This window comes from Lepidochelys olivacea (genome assembly GCF_965140295.1).
Source record: "Lepidochelys olivacea isolate rLepOli2 genome assembly, chromosome: 8".
Classification (NCBI taxonomy): Eukaryota; Metazoa; Chordata; order Testudines; family Cheloniidae; genus Lepidochelys; species Lepidochelys olivacea.
This window is the reverse complement of record NC_140418.1, coordinates 26290325-26311991: the sequence shown is the minus strand read 5'-3', so window position 1 is coordinate 26311991 and position 21667 is coordinate 26290325. Positions and strand designations below refer to the sequence as shown.

The 21667-nt window shown below is 41.3% G+C and overlaps 1 long non-coding RNA gene across 1 annotated transcript in view; it reads right to left on the bottom strand.

The window, feature by feature from the left end:
* The window catches only part of LOC311525696, a 160698-nt gene that overhangs the window by 1296 nt on the left and 137735 nt on the right, over positions 1–21667 (bottom strand). The window contains exons 4-5 of the long non-coding RNA XR_014712837.1: positions 9265–9299; positions 198–304 (exon numbers count right to left, since the gene is read on the bottom strand). This is a non-coding gene — a long non-coding RNA (uncharacterized lncRNA). The remainder of the gene's footprint in view (positions 1–197; positions 305–9264; positions 9300–21667) is intronic.

The following is a 21667-nucleotide window of genomic DNA, read 5'->3' as shown; positions in this document are numbered from 1 at the left end:
GAAAACCGGTTTCTCCGCTTGCTTACTGTGAACTGTCTACAACTTCATCATCATCACCTTCCTCGTCCCCAAAACCTGCTTCCGTGTTGCCTCCATTTCCATTGAAGGAGTGAAACAACATGGCTGTGGTAGTGGTGGCTGAACCCCCTAAAATGGCATGCAGCTCATCATAGAAGTGGCATGTTTGGGGCTCTGACCTGTAGTGGCCGTTTGCCTCTCTGGTTTTCTGGTAGGCTTGCCTCAGCTTCTTAAGTTTCACACGGCACTGCTTCGGGTCCCTGTTATGGCCTCTGTCCTTCATGCCCTGGGAGATTTTGACAAATGTTTTGGCATTTCAAAAACTGGAATTGAGTTCTGATAGCACGGATTCCTCTCCCCATACAGCGATCAGATCCCGTACCTCCAGTTCGGTCCATGCTGGAGCTCTTTTGCGATTCTGGGACTCCATTATGGTCACCTCTGCTGATGAGCTCTGCATGGTCACCTCTGCTGATGAGCTCTGCACTCACCTGCAGCTTGCCACGCTGGCCAAACAGGAAATTGAAATTCAAAAGTTTGCAGGCCTTTTCCTGTCTACCTGGTCAGTGCATCTGAGTTGAGAGTGCTGTCTAGAGCAGTCACAATGGAGCACTCTGGGATAGCTCCCGGAGGCCAGTACCATCTAATTGCGTCCACAGTACTCCAAATTTGACCGGGCAAATCCGATTTCAACGCTAATCTCCTTGTCGGGGGTGGAGTAAGGAAATCGATTTCAAGAGCCCTTTAAGTCGAAAAAAAGGGCTTTGTGGTGTGGACGGGTGCAGGGTTAAATAGATTTAACGCTGCTAAATTCGACCTCAACTCCTAGTGTAGACCAGGGCTTAGGGCCTAAACCTGCAAGATGCTAAGCAACACAAACTCCCATAGAATTAAATGGGAATTGAGGGTCCTAAAACAAGGACACAATGGCTCCCAGGATTAGGCTCTCAGACAGTAGAGGTGATTCAGCTAATTAATAGCAATATTGTGTGAAGCTGATTTATAAAGACTAAACTAGGCTCCAGCTGGAATGAGGATCAAGTCTTCAATAGAATATTTTGGTACCAAACTGTATGGAGTTGACAAAGATAACGTGCCAGGCTAGTGAGTTGTCAGCAGTAAGGTCCAGATTTGTAAAGGTATTTTGGCATTGGTGTGCTCAGTATTGCAATATGTACCTGATTCAGGAGCCTAAATCTCATTTTCAAAACAAATGTAGGCACTTTGGAACCAAAATCCCAATGACGTATCAAACCAATCAAGTTAAGGATGTTAAATCCCAGTTTCTGCTGTTAGCCATAGTCATTGTTGACTGCTACCAGAATAAATTTGATGAAATTGCTTCAGACTCCAAAACATTCAACTGGAAAGTATTTACATACAATCTTGGGAAATCTTGAATAAACTTTCTTTTTGAAAGAAGTGAACAAAATTAATGTTTCATAGAAGGATTTGGTCATATTAATAATTTGCTGTTCGATTACTTTTATCACCTACATTATACAATGTGTGATTCACTCAGAACAATAACGTGTTGTACAGAAGGCACAGAATATGGTCCTCAGACTTTAAACCAACACCAGAAAGCAATTCATTATTGTTTCTAGCTCTTTTTTTCTCCTTTTACTGCATTTTACACCCTACATCCTCATTTAAAATTATGTTAAGTTTTGTTCTGTGTATTTAGACATATCCATTCTTGAATTAACCTGTATTGCAGGCCTGTTGGGAGTCATTTTGTTTGAACATCTGGACTCACCACATTTTTTTACTGGAAGAAAATCATCATTTATAAGTTGTGATGAGTATTAAAAAGGGGGGGTGGGAATGAAGATGAGCCTCCATCTGTTTAGTGCATTATAAGAGAAGTGTACACAAAAGTTTGTGTTTTAGAAGTTTATGGTGTGAATTGGAGATGAGCTGCTTATTAGAACATCCAACAAAATAGCTTTATATATGGTATCAATTTAATCTGATCCTAATTTAAATAACAGTTTAGCTAATATTATTGTTTAACCTGTATAGTTATTTCAAATAGTTCCAATTTACAAACTAAAGGCATAGTGCCCATCTGGTGGGGACGAAGATAGAGGTATAAAAATGCCGTAATGTGACCTTCATTCCATACCTACTTCCACCCATGCCCCTGATCCTGGGGCCATCTGAGGGCCAATTCAGCCTCCAACTCAATTTAAATCAGCGCTAAAATTGTGCCTGGGTGACTGTGGCCCCCAAAAGACCATTCCAGCAGCTCAGACTCACTGAAGCTGGGCACACGCCCCTTTCCTAGGCCATGCTTCCTACACCAGGAGCTAGGAGGAGCGTTGAAGACCCACTACATCAGTTCTGCATTACCTGGGCATTCAGTGCACACAGAGAGAAACCACGCAGGTCAGAGCAGTTCAAAGGGGTCCCAACAGAGCTGAGGATCTGGCCCTAAAATTTTTATAATAAAGCAGAAATACTCCCATTCAGAAGACTAGAGAAAGGTGTAATTCCTTATTTAGATTAATCATGATACAAAGCCAATTGTTTATCGTCATGCATGTTATAATAGTATCAAGCTGTTCAGACATGTACTGCAGTATTAAAATGCAGTTTAATTGCAACTAGTAATTTTTACTTTCCCTAAATGACTAGCTGGTATTTGAGTTCTATATATTTACATGTGCGTGTGTGCACACACGTACATGCAAACACAGAGAAATAGTGATTCTATATCTCCTTTGTTTGAAATGAATTAATCTTCATATAGGAACCCTATGGGTTTTATTTACAGCATATCTATCTGTCAGTAGCAACTAATTAATTGGAGTCTGTCTCAGTCTCAGAACAACCTTAAAGCCAGTAATATTTCCCTGTGCAGATTAAAGGAAAGTTAATTTGAAAAGAATTTCTAAAATGTCAGGAACCCTTTAATTAAATAAAGAAAGTTCATGACAGAAAAAAAAGCCTCTTTATTCACTGACATTGTATTGGTTGCAGAATGACTTAAATTCTGTAAAGACATGCATGCAACTCTAGGTGACCAGTTGATCATACGTGGGAGAGGCTCAGATAGTGCTGCATTGGGGATATCAGGGCATAAACAAACTGATACCTTTTTCATTGGCACCAATGAAAACAATAAATAATTATTACATTTTATCCGTCCCTTTCAGGATCAGATACTCGGGTAGTGAAAATTGGCTTCAGTAGAGCTATGCTTAGATCCCCATCTGATGTAACTGTGTCTTAATTGCCTTGTGTTTGGGATTAAATCAACCCATTAATATAATGACAACATTGGGTGCCATCTGTCATTTTTATACCACACTCATTGCCATCATCTCTGAACACACAGAGTTTAATTTTTTTTTGCAAATATTTGTATTTTAAGTTCCTCTGACTCATCTCTCTCATATTGGGGCATGTGCATTTATTAGTGCTGTAAGAAAGCAAAGTCAAGTAATCCTTCCACTCTGTGGCATGGATAGAATCAAAACAGCAAACTTTAATTTCTGAACCAAACCTTCACCAGTGGCAGAGATCGGAGAGATGAGCCAATACAGAGTTGTCATCCATGAGCTCAGATCCCACAGAAGCTCTCTGGAGTCAAAATCCATATTCAGATCTCTGTGTCACACTGGAACGGGGAGTAGCTGGGATGTGGCCACCCTATGTATTAGTCTCATCTAGGAAACTGTGCATCTTATCCTACAAAGTGCTAATTTCCTCCTGTGTGTGTTTTTAATTTGCACTGGAGTCAGTGGGGGTTGAGGAATATTCAGTGCCTTGCTGGCTCTCTCTGCATTTCATTTCCCAACAAAGTCATAACAGCATTAACTCCCATGTGGTGGCATCTACTCCACATTCAGACAGAAGAGAATTATGAAGCCACAAGCAGCTCTCCAATGTCAGTATGGCTTCTCAGTGGAGCCTGGAGTATGGATAGGAACAGAGTGGAAAAGGGGATTCTACCTGGCTGCCCCAAGGGTCTTTCATTTCCTTTGAGAAGGTGCATGTAGAAGACTTAACTTCTGTTGGAGAGACAAGCTTTTGTGCCACAAAGAGCTCTTCTTCAGCTCTGCGTGGCTTGAAAGCTACTTTCTCTCACCAACAGAAGTTGGTCCAATAAAAGATATTATCTCACCCAGCTTGTCTCTCTAATATTCTGGGACCAACATGGTTACAGCTACACTGCATTAGTATAAGGTGTACATCCTTTTCATGGCTACAAATCCCTTTCTCTGCAGTAGAGGCTGCACTCAAAACTCTGAATTGCCAAATATCCCCCCAACAACTTTTGCTCTATCCCTTGGGATCAGATAAGAGTTTAAAGTTTTTGTGGCTTATTTTCCTTTAATTTATAGAAGCATGTAACAGAGAAGTCTTTGTGGACTCCAAACATGCAATAAGGACAACAGCCTCATTGCACCAGTTATGTGACTAAACCTGGTAAGATTTCTGAGTCTTATGTATTATTTTTTTTAATCCACAATGTTGCCAACTCTTTTGATATTTAATATGGTACTTTTCTAAAATCCACAGCTCATAAAGTTATGTGATTAGGTGAAAAAAATCTTTCTTTTAGAAAAAGTTTCTTGCCCTCATGACTGTGGAGGAAAGCTTGCAAATGTGACTCAAGTGCACCCCCAAAGAAAAAAAGAAAACAAAGAGAGACAAACTAAATAAAAGTCAAAACTTCCGAAAAAATCCTTATTTTTATGCCAATCTTATGATTTTGGGGGGTGCCTGACTCATTTCCCCATTGCTTCAGGTTGGCAATGCTTAATATATGTTCACAACATTCACTGCAACAGCTTCTTCAGTACCATCACAGTGTATGGAGTGAACGCTTAATAGCAAGAGTAAGGAATGTGCTACAGATCCATATTTACTGACTGTATAATGAAAGTCAGTATGAAAACTAGTTAGTGCACACACAACCGTTGCTGTTCACTATTTCACCTTTCTGCTTTAAAACTTTATTTCTGAAAACATCAAGAGTAATAAGACAGCCTCTTTTTAATAGTGCACAAAAATCTCACCTCTTCTGGTGTAACAAGACTTAAATTGACTTGGAATATACATAATTCCTTTGCCGAGTTCAGTTCTGCTGCTTATGGTGACTGTTAGAGTTCCTTAGGGTTCACTCTGAGACTAAAAGTATACTGAGGACCAACCAGAAGACTTGTATTTTAACCATTTGAGATCAACTACAGCTGTGAAGCTAAATTTATAGTGAATCTGAGATAGTCTAAACTAATATATTTGCATCTTCTGGCCACTTCACCATTCCGTTGTACTAAGACTCAATCAGTTTGACTCATTTAGTCATGCACCTGTTTACAAGCATGCAACTTACATCACTTTACATTTGGCCCACTGAGTCTGTTGGTGTCTAGATTGGTTTCATTACATACTGAGGCACTGAAATAACAGGGAGCAGCAGGGAACGCAGCTAACAAGAGAGGCAGTTAAAGTAGGCTGCTTAAGAGAGCCTTTTAGGTTTAAGTTACTTGAATTTAAATACCCCTCTAAATCTAGTTTGCTTTCTTTCAGGAGATGTCCTATCATCTTTATACAGGACTACTCTTACACATGAGCAGAGCAAGCTTGCCCTTTCACAGTTTTTTTTAAATCAAATATGTGAAGAGTATTGTTGATGAAAAATATAATTGACAGAAGGGAATTGATTGTATTTGTCTTTAATAAACAATTCAATACAAGATTGTATTCGTCTTCAATAAACTATACATTCCGGGATGAAGTAGCAGATCTACTCTTTGAGAGAGAAGTCTTTTGAGTGTAAGGTGACTAGATGTCCCGATTTTATAGGGACAGTCCCGATTTTGGGGCCTTTTTCTTATATAGGCTCCTATTACCCGATTTTTCACATTTGCTGTCTGGTCACCCTATTTGAATGAAAAAAAGTGGCACTCTTTCCAATCAAACATTCTGACTGGCTGACCATTCCTAAGGAGCTTCAAATTTCAACTGGAGTGCAAAGCTAACTGGAAAGTCAAAGCTTTTGTTATTTTCCTTCCTATAACCTGGAAATGAAGGGACAGATATTTTGATTGCAGAATTCTGTGTGTATATGAGTTACACAGCCCAGAGTAGCACTGCAGACAGACAATCAGGTGACATTGAACAGCAAACTGTAACAGAGACATGTTTGTAAAATAGTTTGCAAAATCTCACACAACTTGCCTACCTTCCAAACAAGAGACTAGGAAACAGATATGCTTATAATCATAACGAGAAACCCTCAGTATCACCAGCACATTCAAAGTAATCCGGTTTTCTCTTCATATGTTGCTACGTATTGGTAAGGAAAACTATTGCTTCTAAAAGGAGAATACATTCAACTAAAAAGGACAAATCCTTTGGACTTTCTGTATATAGGGAAGGGGAAGAAATTTGTACTCAGGTTGCTCTGTGCCAACCTTGAAGTGACAGGAATTTGTAAGGGCCAAGTCCTTGCTGACTAACCAGTGTATCACAGCACTTTGCAGAAAAAATGCCACAATGAGACAGATGGAAGTGGAGCTCCTAGAGCCTGAACCAGGCTGGGGTGGCTGAGGAAAGTGTATTATCCTGGAGACGGACAGGAAGCATTATTTCTGCTGTAACATGGTAGGGCAGGAGATGGCACACTGATTTTTAGTCACACTAAAGATCCTTTAAGATGCCTTTATGCTCCCAGAGTGCTGTAAAGTGGGCAGAAATGGCCCCCTGAAAATACCCCCTACTCATGGGGCTTCTTGGCCAGTACAGAGCTGCCATAATGGTTGTGCATTAGCCATGCACCCAGCACTGGGGATCGATCAGGGATTTGTTGAGGGGAAGAGCCAAAGTACACAGTACTTTGGCTATGATCTGCTTCTCAAAGGTCACAGGGAGCCATGGGAAGCAGAGTACAAATTTGAACAGCACTTCCAGGAGTAGCATAGCCCGTTATACCCTCCTGCATAGGCTATAGCATCCTGAATGGCCCCACATGGTATGGGGCTATATCCGTCAATTTAAATGGATCTAGGACAATTTACACTACCTTAGCCTCTGTCCTGGGATGTGCAAAGGCCTCCTGTGCTCCCTCTCCATCCCCACCCCAAGTGCAGGACCAGAGTAACTGAGAATCAGACATGTGTCCAGAGGCTCTTTAAGAGTGCACTTATGGCACCAGTCCTTGCCTTGCTCCTCATTTAGCCTGTATTCCTCACAGATACAAGGGTCCTGATCCCATGAGTATACCCCTAACCTGCCCCAATACAATCCCACTGAGGCGTTCAGCGCTACTGGGAACATTAGCACCCCATCCACATGTGCAAACCCTCATCCACACACTCTGCACAAGGGGAACAGATCCTCAGCTGGGGTGAATTGGCATAGTTTCACTGAAGTCAATGGAGCTACACCAACTTGCACCAGCTAAAGGTGCTCGTTCAAGTGTTGGCAGCACCGTTATCGCTGCCTCCCACACAGAGCTCGGCGGAGTGGGAAGGAAACCCTTGTCAACTTGCAAACTTTATCTTTTTAAACCACCTTTTGTTTGTACTGTGGGCTGAAATCTGCTCCCACAGAAACCAATTAGAGTTTTTCCCAGTAACGTAAATGGGAGAAGGATTGGGCCCCTGATTTATTCCAATCACTACAGTTACTCTGCTCATACCTTTCTCTCAACTTTGTTGAAATCTCTCAATACAGCTTCCAAGTTTGCTCTCTCTAATAGGACATTCCTTTAGGTCATGTGACAGCATGCTGGAGAAAGTTATTGGCATCCATCCAATCCCAAAAGCTTCACAGCCTACCTTCTGTGAAGCCCTATGGTACACTATGCAGACTGCCCATGGAGCGAAACACAGTTACGAAACTAAAGCTAGTAAAAAAAAGAGAGTCAAAAGACAGCATATGTATCAGAAAATTCTTCTATGCAAGATTCCTTATGATCTTACAGTAACTCAGTGCTGGATACAATCCCCAAACATGTGCGCTACTAGAGTTTGCTTTAATCCTGTCTTCATTATTAATGGCGTGTCAAAGTTAAACCAGAACCATAAAAGTGTTACCACAATATCTTTAGATGGGTATGTCTGAGAGTCTTGAGTGAAGTAATTAGACAGGAACAGCACTTAAGTGAAAGGTGTGTTACTAGGAAGTGCTGGAAATGGGAAAGTTACAGATTGGCAGCAAGTAACTGAGAAAAGACTTATTTAGACACTTACTGGAATAAGTGACATTTAAATTTAATGTTCAATGTCCCTAGAGCAGTTTTTACTAACCATCCTCTTCCAGTTTCCTTAGCTGTCTTTTCTTGTCATACAACAGTGATTCATTTGAACTTTTTTTTATCTTAAGCACAAAGAATTCCCAGAATGGTGTGACATCCAAGGATATATCCAGCCAGTAGCTAAAGTATTAGAAATTATCATCCTTCTAAACTTCAGAAAGTCAAAACCTTTGCCAATTTTTTCACTCATTTACTCTTAGCTTCGAAGTATAAAATGCTCAATATTATTCATTTATTGGAAGTTTGTTAAAGTCTGTGCAAAAAAAAAAGTTACCATTTAACCTAACTACTAACAGCATAATCATCTAACTGATTGCCAATTATAGCCAAGTTACTTCTTGTTTGAAATATTTCAAAGATACCATATATAAAATCTTAACTTTTAATTCAATATTTTTAAAAACTGCCCACCTGCAGTCGATGACACTAACGTAACAGCTCATTGTGCATAATAAAAGTCACTTCTGTCATGTGTACATGATGAGAACACACATTTCTGCAAATGGGATGAGTATGACTAAACTCTCAAAACTATCATGGTTCAGTGAACCATTATTGGTTGCAGTGGAGTAGGGGTTAAAAAAGTTAACCACTCGGCCATTATATTTTACATTAGGGTACCGTACCTAAGAAATTAATGATTATAAACACGGTCATAAGTAAAGCCATAGATACTGAACATAGACATTAAGCAATGCATCTCAAGTCACATTCTGAGCTCAAGTTCCTTAACTGGGAAGTTTAAGTTTTAAGATAAAAAATAATCATGATCTTTAGTGCTGAGCAAAGATTTAAATCATCTGCAAAGTATATTGCAGATTTTCTTAGAAATTAACTTATTCAAACGTAGCATGACATAAGCACCCACAGTACTTCTAAGTGTTCAATAACAGCCAGGCATTGAATCAAAAAGTAATCATCGTTAATGTACATCACTTTATAAAGGTGTCATAGATGTATACATTTCTTACCTGCCTTGGGTGATTCTTGCTTGAAAAGGTTCGTTCTGTGAAAGATGCAAGTCTTTATAAATAAATTAGAAGCAAAGGTGCGCTTAGCACTTCCAGTTTTCAGCAAAGCTCAAGTGTTACATGCAAAGTAATAAATTGGCTCCTCAAAGTATCTCGGACCATATTAATGGGAACAGTTACAGTCACTGCTTGCAAGGTTGCTGATGCTGTTCCTTCTGCCTTCTGCCTTTGCAGAGAAACCTAATGTATGAATGAGCCAGAGAGCATCCCTGTCTTTTTATCTCTCCCCCTCTCTAACGGTGAGTTAGCATTCAGTTTATTCTGCAGATGGTGGGAGAGGACAAACTGACAGACAATTGTGCCGTTTCCTCCCCTGCCACGGCACAGGAATGTGTTGTGAATAAAGACAAAGCCCTTCACCAGTGCACCACACCACTCTCTAGATAAGAGCTGCAAGGATGCGCTGTGCTGTGCTGTTCTTCAGCATGCAGACAAGCCTTAAACGCAGCCGGACAAACTCATCATGCTTTCCTCACTGAAGACTTGCACCAATAACTTTTGTGGGGGACCACCCCTCTTCTATACAAGGCAACCAGATTCTCTGCAGGTGACATGATCAATGACTTTTAATTGTCTATGTTATAAAAAGCAACTTACGCTTACTGTTCCCATATATTGTTAAACGCGCTGCACAGAACATTGTCCCTCCTTATAAGTTCAGTCAGATCAATGTAATGTAGTTAGGCCCAAACTGTAAGTTGTTTAAAGAGTTTTGCAAGCCAATAGAAACAGAAACATTTCCATATCTTTTTTTCCAATTAAAAATAAATAAATAAGAACTCCCCAGCTGTGCTGGAAACCCAGTCACACTGCCTTGTGCTAGTCCCTGGGAAATTGAAAGTGAAACTGACTATGAACAGGAACACTAACTAGTTTAGAAAGTAGTATCCAAAATGAGTAACTTGCAGAAAGTAAATACTTATAGCATTATGTATGAAATGTAAATTGATAAGTATACAGATAATGAATTATTATAAAGTTTGCAAATACTAACTACTATTTGCAAGTTGAAGGCAAAATTCTTTGTAAATAAAGTATTTTTAGGACATACACAATACTTCAGTTTGAAGCTAGACCCCTCCTTCCCTATCCCACCGGCAGAAAAACCTGTGAGAAAAAACAAAACAAAAACAAACCTGTCCCCCATTAATATCATGATCTGACCTACTGAGAGGATCCACAGGGAAGGAAAATGATATGAAGATCTCCAGCACCTATCAAGCCTCCCCTCGTGGCATAATGGTTTGAGGCCCCTATGAAGTTCACAGAAGTCAAGGCCTTTCAATCCTGAGTGCCTTCGGAATCTCTGGGGAAAGGACACTCCAGATTAGTGAAGACCAGAGTTATTCTGTAGGGAGGATTTATGCCTCCATGCTGCTCTGTTGTATTTGCAGGAGCCACACTACATTGGCTGGGTCCCTGTGCAGTTTCTTAGTACAAGCCACAAAATTGTCCCGATTTTACCTATTTTACTTCCTTACTTCCATGTGGAAGTCCAGCTGCTGGGCAGGAGACCTCCTGGTTCTCCTCTTCCAGTGTTTGACCTGATCCATCCTCCTGTAGGGTCTGTAGTATGGTGAGTTAAAATGGAGAAAGAGGGTCAGGTTTTAGGAAGGTCTTAGGCCAGTGGTGGGCAAACTGTGGCCCACGGGCCACACCCAGCCAGTCAGGGCAAGCCTCTGGCGGGCTGCCAGACCATTTGTTTACATTTTCACTGCTTCCTGCAGTTCCCAGTGGCCGCGGTTCACCATTCCCAGCCAAAGGGAGATGCAGGAAGTGGTGCGGGCCTGCGGACAGTCAACATCTGCAAAATGTCTTGCAGCCTGCAATCAGCTTACCCTGATGGGTCACATGCGGTCTGTGGGCCGCAGGTTGCCCACCACTGGTCTAAATGGACAAGGCAGACACAGGGTGGGGAGAGGAGTAGAACACACAAGCAGAATGAACAATGGGATGTCAGCAAATGGCATGTTAGTTCTACAGTTCGTTTTCTGATATGTGGGTGGGTTCAGTTTGGAGGGGATCAGCCAAAGGGAAAGAAGAGGGGGTACTGAGGGGAAAGGGAGTGAGGGAGACAGAGCAGAGGAGAGACGCTGAGGTAAAGAGACTCTAATGGAGGAGAGGCTTGGAGCAAAGGGCAGAGGAAGTCCAGTCAAAACTGTAGAAAACTTTCCAAGGGACCAGAGGACTTTGCTTCTGTTGGAGTTTCTGGCAGACTTCTCTCTGCAGCTTTCTCCCAAGCCCACATGGTGGGGGAGGAGGGGAGACACCGCTTGGATCCTAGTGCCCCCAGAGAGAGAGAGTGTGCACGTGCGGGGGAAGGAGGGTATCTCCTGCACAGTTTGGGTCCCAGGAGGTGGTGGAGGATAAGGTGGCCCTGGCTAGGCACTATTCCCCCCACACACCCAGTGCCACAGTCCTTGCTTTGGCTGCTTTTACCCCCTCCCTGCTGGAATCTCTGGCTGGCTCCTCTCTACAGCTTTTTCCCAAGCCCACATAGCGGGGGGTAAAGGGAGACAACACTCTGGTTGAAGTGCCCCCAGAAGGTGTGTGGGGTTCTCCCCTGTACAGTTTGGGTCCAGGGCAGTGCTGGGGGAGGGATGGCCCTGGCTGGGCCCCATTTGACCCTTCCCCCCACCTCCCAGTGCCACAGTCCCTGCTTTGACTGCTTCTGCCCTACAAATATTTCTCACTGGCTGTACTTTACATGGCCACTAATGAAAAGCTCTTGTCATTATTCACTACTGTCATGCTGTCCGGAGTGGCACAAACCCCAAACTGGTTGTATGTTCTCTAATTACATTTCACCAACCAAGTAACAAGTATGAATTCCTAAAGCACCAGAACAGCTTTAACTTGGAGTCACAGACAGGCCCCTTGGGCACTCTGGTCTATTTTGCCACTCTGGCAAGCTTCTCTTTGTGACAGATGGTCTCTTACACCAAAAAATCACAACAATATTCAGGTTTCTCCCAGTCCCAAAGGAGCAGTCACTCATCCCAGATAAATTGTACCCTAGATCTATCACCAAAGACAACACTTGTAGCAAATCCTGTAATAAGCTAACTAAAGATTTATTCACTAGGAAAAGAACATAAAATAGTTATTTACAAGGCTAAAGCAGATAACATATACACCAGAATGAGTTACAGTCTTCAATTCTAAAAGATAACATAAACTTCTACAGTAAACAAATTCCATATATCCTTTAGGGGTAACTCAGGTCTAACGGTTGGGGGTCTTTTGCTTTTGCTTAGCGTTTCTTGACCCTTTAGAATCCAAGCAGCAAAAGGCCAAGTTTCTCCTTTTCTGGGATTTTTTATCCTCCTGTCCCCAGAGCCCAAACTGATGTGCAGGTCATGTGCAGGTCTCCTCTTCTTGGAGGGGGTGAGGAGTGCAGTTAACAAAGTCTTTGGTTTTTTGATGTCTCATTTGGTTTCAAAGGCCTTCTAATTGGGCAGGCCCTAACATCTTCTGTAGATAGCCAGTATTTGCATTAGAGAAGGCTTCTTTCCTGTTTTATGAGTTACACAGTTACAGAGGTTTACAATGCAAACCTTTGCTATTGCTTTATAACATGAGATACAGATAAGTGAGACTAATAGATGCAGCATCCTACAAGCTGTTCATAAGATCTAAGCACCAAAAACATTCTTACAACTCTAATATCTATCTTGACAATACTAACAAACAGATGAGCCAGACTGGTTGCCAGCTATGCATCTGCCAGTGTTCAGTGAGGCCTGGGGCCTTGTCATGAGCTGGCACCCAGTTTGCCAGCATCATGACTGCCAGATACACTAAGAATGAGTAAGTTCCAAACAGCACATGGGGCTCTTCTTTATAAAGAAGGCCCATCCATACATCAGAAAATGGAAACATCCTATGTGAGTTAAGTGACCTATCATGTGGCACAAGCAACTAGAACCCATAGGCTGAGATTTTCAAAGAAGCCTAATCAAGTCCAAAAATGCCTAAATCCCTTGGCTCCTTTGGAAATCCCAGCCATAGAGATCAGTTTACCAAAATGCCAAATACTCAAATATACTCACGCCAATTATTTATGAACAACTGTAAATTAAAAAATAACAGGATTCATCTGCACATTATTCATTAACAGGAAAAGGGCTACATTTATCTGAGAAAAACATGCACAAGTAATTCAACCATTTCCTCCCAGCCCTTAATTGAAATCTGTTTCATTCCACTCATTTAACAGACTAATTTCTGATTTAAGTAATATCAGATTCAGTGGAGCCTTAGGAGTTAAGAAGTGTTCGTTCTGGGGGATTGTATGCCCCACAATAGCAATAGGCCATGACATATGGATACATTCAGTCACAGGTTGTTGCTTTGAATCTAGAAGAGTTCAGTAGTGAATTAAAATCACTATCATCTGATGGCTACTGATGCAAATATGAAATAAACTGGTAGTCTCAGGCCATTCCTTAGAGGCCTACATCACAAAATAGCTACCAAAGTTGCCACTAATTGGCAATCAGGGAACTAAAAATACTGTGTGAATCAAAGAAAAGGTCTCAAAAATAGTAAAATGGGTAAAACGAAGTAATTTTGCTAGCCCTATTCTCAAACACAGAAGAACTGTTTTATCTGAAATTTCCAAAATATTCAGCCTGAGGCTGGCATGGACACAATCAGCCCAAATGATTAAACTTTGGTATAGTTATAAGCAACTGAAAACAGTGTCTTATAATGGGAACTGTCAGGCAACCTTGGTAATAGGCAGTGCTACCTGACCTGTCTACAATAAAAATGTAAACTTCCCAGCTCATGGGCAAACAGAACTAAGCTGCTCACCTTTTGATATTTGCCCCATGACTGGCATATAGCATGATAACAGACAGAACCACTTCTACATATCTATTCTGTCTGTGTCACTGCTTCCAAGTGGATACTATTACATGAAAGACTATTGCTGCATATATTAATTGTGCATGCTACTAGATCTTTCCCTTCATCTACGGGAGCAGTCTGATCCCTCCCACTCTAGTGGTTTCTGGTTGTTGTTGTTGGTTTGTTCAGGATGATGGTGATGATTATAACTGCATAATGCATTTGTTTTTTTATATTGTTTTTCTTTCACTTGTACACCACCTTCCTGCTTCTCAATTAATATGAGAGGTATGTAAGTAGGCAAGTATAGTGCATGAAACAAGTAACAGAGTCCTATTAACGTCTAGTTAGGATACCCCCAACTGTTCTTCTGTGCTCTGATCTACTGCACTGTCTCCATTTCAAGTCAGAGGATAATTAACTAACTCTACATGATTTCCGGCAGGCACCAGTAGTTTACTGATTTATTTGCTGATGTAGAATGGATTTGACAGTACTTTAAGCTTCCAGAGTTGGAGATCTGTTGAAAACTGAAGTAAAATGTAGCATGGTGGGGGTTTCCTTTTAATTCCACTGCCTGATTTACTGAAAATAGTGCCTCACTTGAAGTAGGCCAGCATTGTTTACATCATAGTCCTTGTTCTTCAAATCATCACTTGTGCTTTAAGGGCCTTTGAGTAGTCAAGCCAACTACTTAGAAAGTACTGGTTCATGGTTTCAAGGACCCTATATCTCACTTTTGAAATTTCTTTTAAAGAGATGTTCAACTTGTAAAATTTGGTTCTGGCGCTCAGTTTTGAATACCTCCAAGATTGGATGTGTGCAAATCCAGTGTTTAGCTTGGCTTATGATAACATTAGGTAAATTTAAATGGGAATCTACATTAGATTTATTCTTAGGGTGTTCAGTTCTGGGGTTTTGGCTCAAGATTAGTTCTAATTTGCTCATTTTATTTGTCCTTTTCTCTGTCCCTCTTCATTTACAATCAATTTTAGGCTCTTGTCATATACATTATATATAAAAGGTAATTTTATAGCATATTTTCATAAAAATAAAAGCTCACAAGCAGGTACGTACATCTGTCAGTTTTTGATATATGTGTGGTTTCTCAAGAAAATAATGGGCTGTATTTGGAAGCTAGTGAACTAAATAGTCTTTTTAAAGCTAAGAGGTAGCTTTCAAACACACAAAAAAAGGAGGGAAGGTAGATAATTTTGCATCCAATCCTGCATATATCATGCACTTAAGATGGCCAGTCACTTAAAATGGCATTTGGGGTAAATGAAGAATATAGAATCAGGCCTTTGAGTTGTATATTTACTGATCCATATAACCAATTGTGTCTGGTCTTTCAAACACTGCACTGAAACTCAATATTTTTCAGTTTATAGTAGAGTGACTTTTTCATAAACCAAGGGATATTACACTACCAACCTAATGTATTTCTATAGACACAAGCACAACAACTGTCTAAATTATACTTAGTACACTTCAAATATTATAATAGCCAATCTGCTGCACAGTTTGAAACCCATTACAGATGGAGATTTAAAAGTTTGGTCCAGGAAAAGATGATACTAATAGACTCCCTACAAGATACTAGTTTTTTACCGTAAAGTAAGGAAATAGATTAAATCCGGGGAAAATGTTTCTTAGCAAAAAAGAGAACAAATTTTCATTTGGCCTTGTGTGTTTCCTTTTAATACAGAAGAACATTTTATTTTAAAAGAGAATATGTAGCTTTTCAAAGTAGAGCACAATTATATGAATTGGAGGAAATTTGGACCCATTGATACATTTGGATAAAGAATGCTGAAATAGGTCAAATAATGCCAGACTTCCATTTCACCTGACCTCTACTTTCACTCCCTTCCCCTCCCATTCCTCTAAGCCTCTTCTCTTTTTTGCATTTGAGTATGTCTTTTTTTATAATTGTCATTATTACCTCCACTCTAGCATGTTATAGCTGTGTAATATTGTCTGATTTTCTTTTGGCTGGACTTGTAGCTTTGACAATTTGTAAAGTTGCATAATTACCTACTTTTATTGGCTATCCCATGAAATGTGATATTTGGTAATGTATACAGCCTATAAGTCATTTACTCTTTTGTATTTGTCATTGTTTCTTTATTGAAATTAATAATAAATAATATAAAAAAGAGACTGTCCATGGAGAAACATTCTGTAAGTGGGTTTTTACAATTACATAGGTTGTCTGACAGCTTTGTAATAGCGTGGCTATTCCTAGAGTGTGAAAGACCTAGAAAATCAAGAACAATTCTGCCTTTGAGCGATTGGGATCCTTCACATGCATGAAATGCTAAACACACTCATTATGCATCATTATTTTATGACTATCTAAAACATCTGTATAATAGCTCAGATCACCCAAGAAAAAGTGGTAGCTTCCTGGGACTTTCTTCATTTTAGACAGGAAATTCAAAAAAATGCAGAAAAACAAGGGATTTGCTCTCAAGTCTCTGAAAAAAAGGGAAACAGAATGTTGGAGAAACATCGTGTTTAGGTCTGAAGCCAAAATAAAACATTTTTCAATATTTGCAAAGCATGAATGGGGACTAATCATTTGGAACTACTTACACCCTGGGTTTGTGGTGACTTCTGAGAGCCTAAATCTTAGTGAAGGACCCCTCTGAAGCTGAATATCTGCAGGAGGGAAGGAGCATTTTTGCAACAGCAGAAAGCAGCCTCAACCTCCCCTCTATGTGAGGACATTTGTGAAATCCTGGATCCACTGAAATCAATTGCAAAACTCCCTTTGGTTTCAATGCAACCAGGATTCCACTCCATGTAGGGAGGCAGTGCTGCCCAAAAGAGAAGCTAGTGCTGGGCAAGGGTAGGTGATTCAGCCCATCCCCTGTACAACGTTGACAGAAATGATTCTATGGGGCCCCAGACATAAACCAAAGCTACCTCCCTTAACAGAGAACTGGTTTGGACAACAGCATCATCAACACAAGCCCTCCCTTTGAATAAATCCTTCCATGCTGCAAGGGGCCAGGATGGTGTGATGAGGTTTAAATTGTAATGTCTCTGGAGCACCATGAGTTAATCTGGCCATTAACTGTTAGAGTTATCCGCTTCTGAATAGCTGCTCTTTAGGTGGTATAATAAATCAAACCATGCCACATTAATGGAAAGCTAATGATAGCAGGTTAACCTGATTTTTCCAACTGAACTCGTATTCAATCACCCAATAGATGAATCCAGTCGTCATTCATAGGTTTGAACCTTTGATTTTTCAGCACCTTCTCTATGGCTGCCTGCTATTATCACCAGTAAAATACAACATAATCTCTCTCTCTAAGTTTAATAAAAGACAATATCAGAGCTTATCAACAACCTTAGAGTGTCTGGCAAATAGCCAGTCTTGGCTCTGCACTATGAACAAACAATTTTCTAAAACTCTTGCAGTATCCAATGGAGAAGGTTATCTTTTCCAAAAAAAAAAAAAGCTATTAAGCTGTTTGTGTGCTCTGCTTAGTAACTGGCTGTGGGGTGGTTTTTGGTTTTTTTTGTATGCCTATTACCCTGTTTCTTTTTTTGTTTTGTTTTCTTGGAAAGGTCTTCAAAGGAAAATTGCTGAGCAGCAGGTTTCAGCAGGTTTAAGATCATAATTTTCTTTATTCTTCATATCTATGTATTTGCTCATTATGCAGAGGTGAATGATTCCTAATTGTATTCTAAGACATGTAGTTTTACCCTGGCTACTGTAATAGGCCTTGCCAACCATCTACTCCGTTGTATAAGCCATTCACCTACAAGTAGGAGTTGCTCATCCAATGAATTCATGGTGTGTTCCCTGGCTGGAGCAAGCAGAAGCGAGCCCTTTATAATCTTTAGGCCAGTCGTTAGGACATTTACATGGGATATGGGAGACCCAGGTTTGAAGCCCCACTCTAGAGCAGGGAGTAGAACTGTAATCTCCCTTCTGCCAGGTGAGTGCTCTAACCATTAGGTTTTAGGCTACTCTGTTCTCAGTCTCTCTTGTTGTAACTGTTCTATTTTATATAAATACTTAACTATTTATTGGACCACAGAGAAAGCATGAGTGACTCTAGAGCCTGGTGTTGATGGCACTCACCTGGGAGTGAAGAGATGTTGATTCAGATCCTTCTATTGAATCAGGCAGAGAGAATCAATTAGATGCCCAATTCTAGCTTCGTGATTTCATTAATTAATGCTTGTAAAGTATTTTGAGACTCTCTGGAAAGAGGTACTGCACAGAGAATGAGTAAGCTTTTGGAGCTTCTTTGTCTTGAAAGAAAACTTGATGCAACTTCCTGTGATCCACTGATCAGTCCAGAAACATCCCTGCTGTTTCACTTGACGAGTGACCCAAAACTTTCCAAAAGCATCTACTGATTCTGAGTGCCCAACTTGAAACGCTTTGGGCCTGATTTCCTGAGATGTTGAATACTCAGAACTCCAGCTGAAGACCATGAAAGGTTCAAGTGCTCAGCATCTCTGAAAAGTCAGGCCTATCTGTCTTAAATTGGACACCCAGAAAATGAGGGGCAGAAAATTAATGGACACCATTTAAAATATTGACTCTAGAGTTCGCCAGTACAAGAGTACGACTTCTGACACTATTGGCTTTACCCTGACGGCTGAAGTGAATTTAAAACACAACAAGATCCAACATTGGTAGGATTTGCACCCAGCTGGCTGGGCAGATCAATGATTTTCCTGATGCCTCTTTATGAATTAGGTTGTGCTGATATATTAATATCAAACATTTTGATAGTTTGAGAGCACAGGTTCCGGAAAGCAACAGAAGTTGTGGTCACCAATCTTTTTACGGTGGGATGCAATGATGACCTCCTGGCAAATGAGGCACCATTTAAACCCCTTCCAAAGGAGGCAAGCCTCCTCAGAGGCAGGAGAAAGGAGAAAAAAAATCCTCTAACGTACCAAACTTAGCTAAACTAAACCAAAACTAGAAACTAGACAGAAATAATCTAGCTGAGACATGCTCAGGGTGGGCACACTAAAACTTTGTCTGAGGCTGAGGCAGCTGAGAAGGAACTAAGGATGGTTCGCCCATGCAGCCCTTTATAAAAACATGGCATCAAGAACAATGATATGTAGAGAACATGCACGGCCTGAACGGACACTGCTAAAGTGCACCTTAAGTAGAGCTCCCATAGGGACACTACTTGAAGAAGAAAGATGGCTGTCTGGAGTCAGGTGTCCAGGGAATGGAGGGTCATAGTTGCAGAGTGGCAGCATGAGCCATAAGTGTTTCTGTCTCTGTCAGATTTCCCCAGATCAGGAGAATTTTGTTGGTGAAACCCTTGCCACTTCCATTGCAGACTGAATGAAGATGAAATGCCATTTGTGAGAACTTGGGGGACCAGCCTAGCCAATAACCTGCATGGGCCTAATAGTGACCAGTAGAAAAATCCTGCCTCAGAGGTATTTGGACAAACACTACCAAAATTTTCCCTTTGCAAACATCTCTGAACACTGTTCACATGGAGCAAAATAAGAGGCCCAGCCAGCACAATATAGCCAGCCTGAAGTTTTTGTGCTTGTTTTTTTAATCTCACTTTGTTTCTTTATTTTGCTTTGATGGCAGATGGTCTGGTGGCATCAGAGCATGATTCCTTCCTTCATCTTTGAGAGACAGAGCTGCTGGGGAGGGGTGGGGGCAAAGAGGAGTTGAAGTCTTTTGTTTTCTCCTTTCTGTTGCTATAGTTCTTCAGTCTCCTTTGAGTAACTCTCTCAGTGTAAGTGTGGCACTCACCTTTGTTCCAGGGAAGCAGAAGAGTCAGTTTCCTCTGTGACTGAGGTTCACACACCACTCCCTGATCAACTAACAGAAGATTTGAAACTGAAAAGATGAACTGAGCCCCTTCTCAGCAGCTGAAACAAATACAGCAGAAATAATTCCAGCTCTGCTTTCTCAAGCCCTAAGAATTCAGAAGGTGAGAAAACTGTATGTTAATATATATGGCTGTATATATTTCTATACACACATAATATAGGAGGGGCTATTATTTACATTATCCAACACGTCCCTTTATAAGACTGTTTTCAGTTGCTTTTAATTTTAACACACCTCAACTGTTTAGGCTGATATTTACCATGCTAGGTATCTGCAGGCTGGTCATAGGCAATGTGGAGGTGCAACCTCCCTGATTTGAATCAGGGAACAAGTTGTGTTGGGGGTTGTCTGGGGTGCCCATTGGAACAAGGAGCCAGGGTAGGGAGAGAAACTTGGACTGTGAGTTGGCGTGGGGGTAGGCTGGGAAAAAAGACTGGAACTGTGAATCAGCAGGCTGAATGGAAGGATGTGGGAAGAAGGGCAGACAAACCTGCCGAGAAGCAGAGATGCAGAGGAAAGAACTGGGACTGGCTGGGCAAATAGATTTGGAGAAGAAGCTCAGGGAAGACTGGGATCCAGTGAGGGAAGTGGAGGTGTCTGTAGGCCAGGGGTAGAGAGGAACAGATTGGAGAAGAAGCCCAGAGGGGACTGGAACTAGCTGGGCACATAGATTGAGGACAAGGTGCTAGGCAGGTGGGGTTGTGTGGGGAGGGTGTCTGAGAATGGCTTGGAAAGGAGACTGGAACCTTGGAGTGTGGGAAAGACTGGATCTGGGAGCAAAAAGTCTCAAGGGTGAGACTAGGATGTGCTGGGTAAGGAGTCTGGGACTGGAATAAGAAGCCTGAAGAGCAGAGACTGGGACTGGTTAGGTGAGAAAAATGGGACTGGGACAAGAAGTCTGTGATAAAGAAGAAACAGGACTGAGATGGGTGGGTTGAACAGAACAGGGAAGAAGCAGCCAAGCTTTCGGAGAGTGGGCAGAAGAGTCTTTGTCCAACAGAGCACACTCCACTCCAGAGCTTGGAATGGAATCCAAGATTCTAATGTTTCATCATTCCCCCGCTGTCAGCAAATATTTGTGAAACCCACTGGCAAAGTGTCTCATCTCCCTCCAGTGCTGGTACCCTTCTGCATATACATTATGATATAGCCTTTGATTACATCAGCACATACATTTTTCCCACAGGACCTTGCCTCTGGACAGGGTGGAGTTGCTCTAGGCATGGATCCGGGAGGTATAGTGAAAAAGACTGTTGTCTGTAGTACCCCTGACTCATTTTTTGGAGAATTTGGAAGGTTTGTACTATCTGAAGTCCTGGAAACAGGCAGGTATCGGCCTACCCAAACCTAAAGGCCTTCCTCATCAACTAAGGGAAGGAAAGTTCACCAAGTCCAGGCTCTAGTTGATTATGGGGGACAACAAAGAAGAAAATGGCAATGGGATTGAAGTCTAAGGTTTGTGGCAAGATGGACAATTTTAGTCTGGTGGGTCCTGCGCTTTTCATGGTGGGGAGCTAAGATGCCACCCTTTGCCCCTGCTCTTGGGTACCAAGGGCCCCTCTACTAGACCAGGAAGGTGTTAGAGGAGGGAAGCAGGCAAAGGGTCTGGGTTTGCTCCTCGCTCTGAGTCCCAGCCCCTCT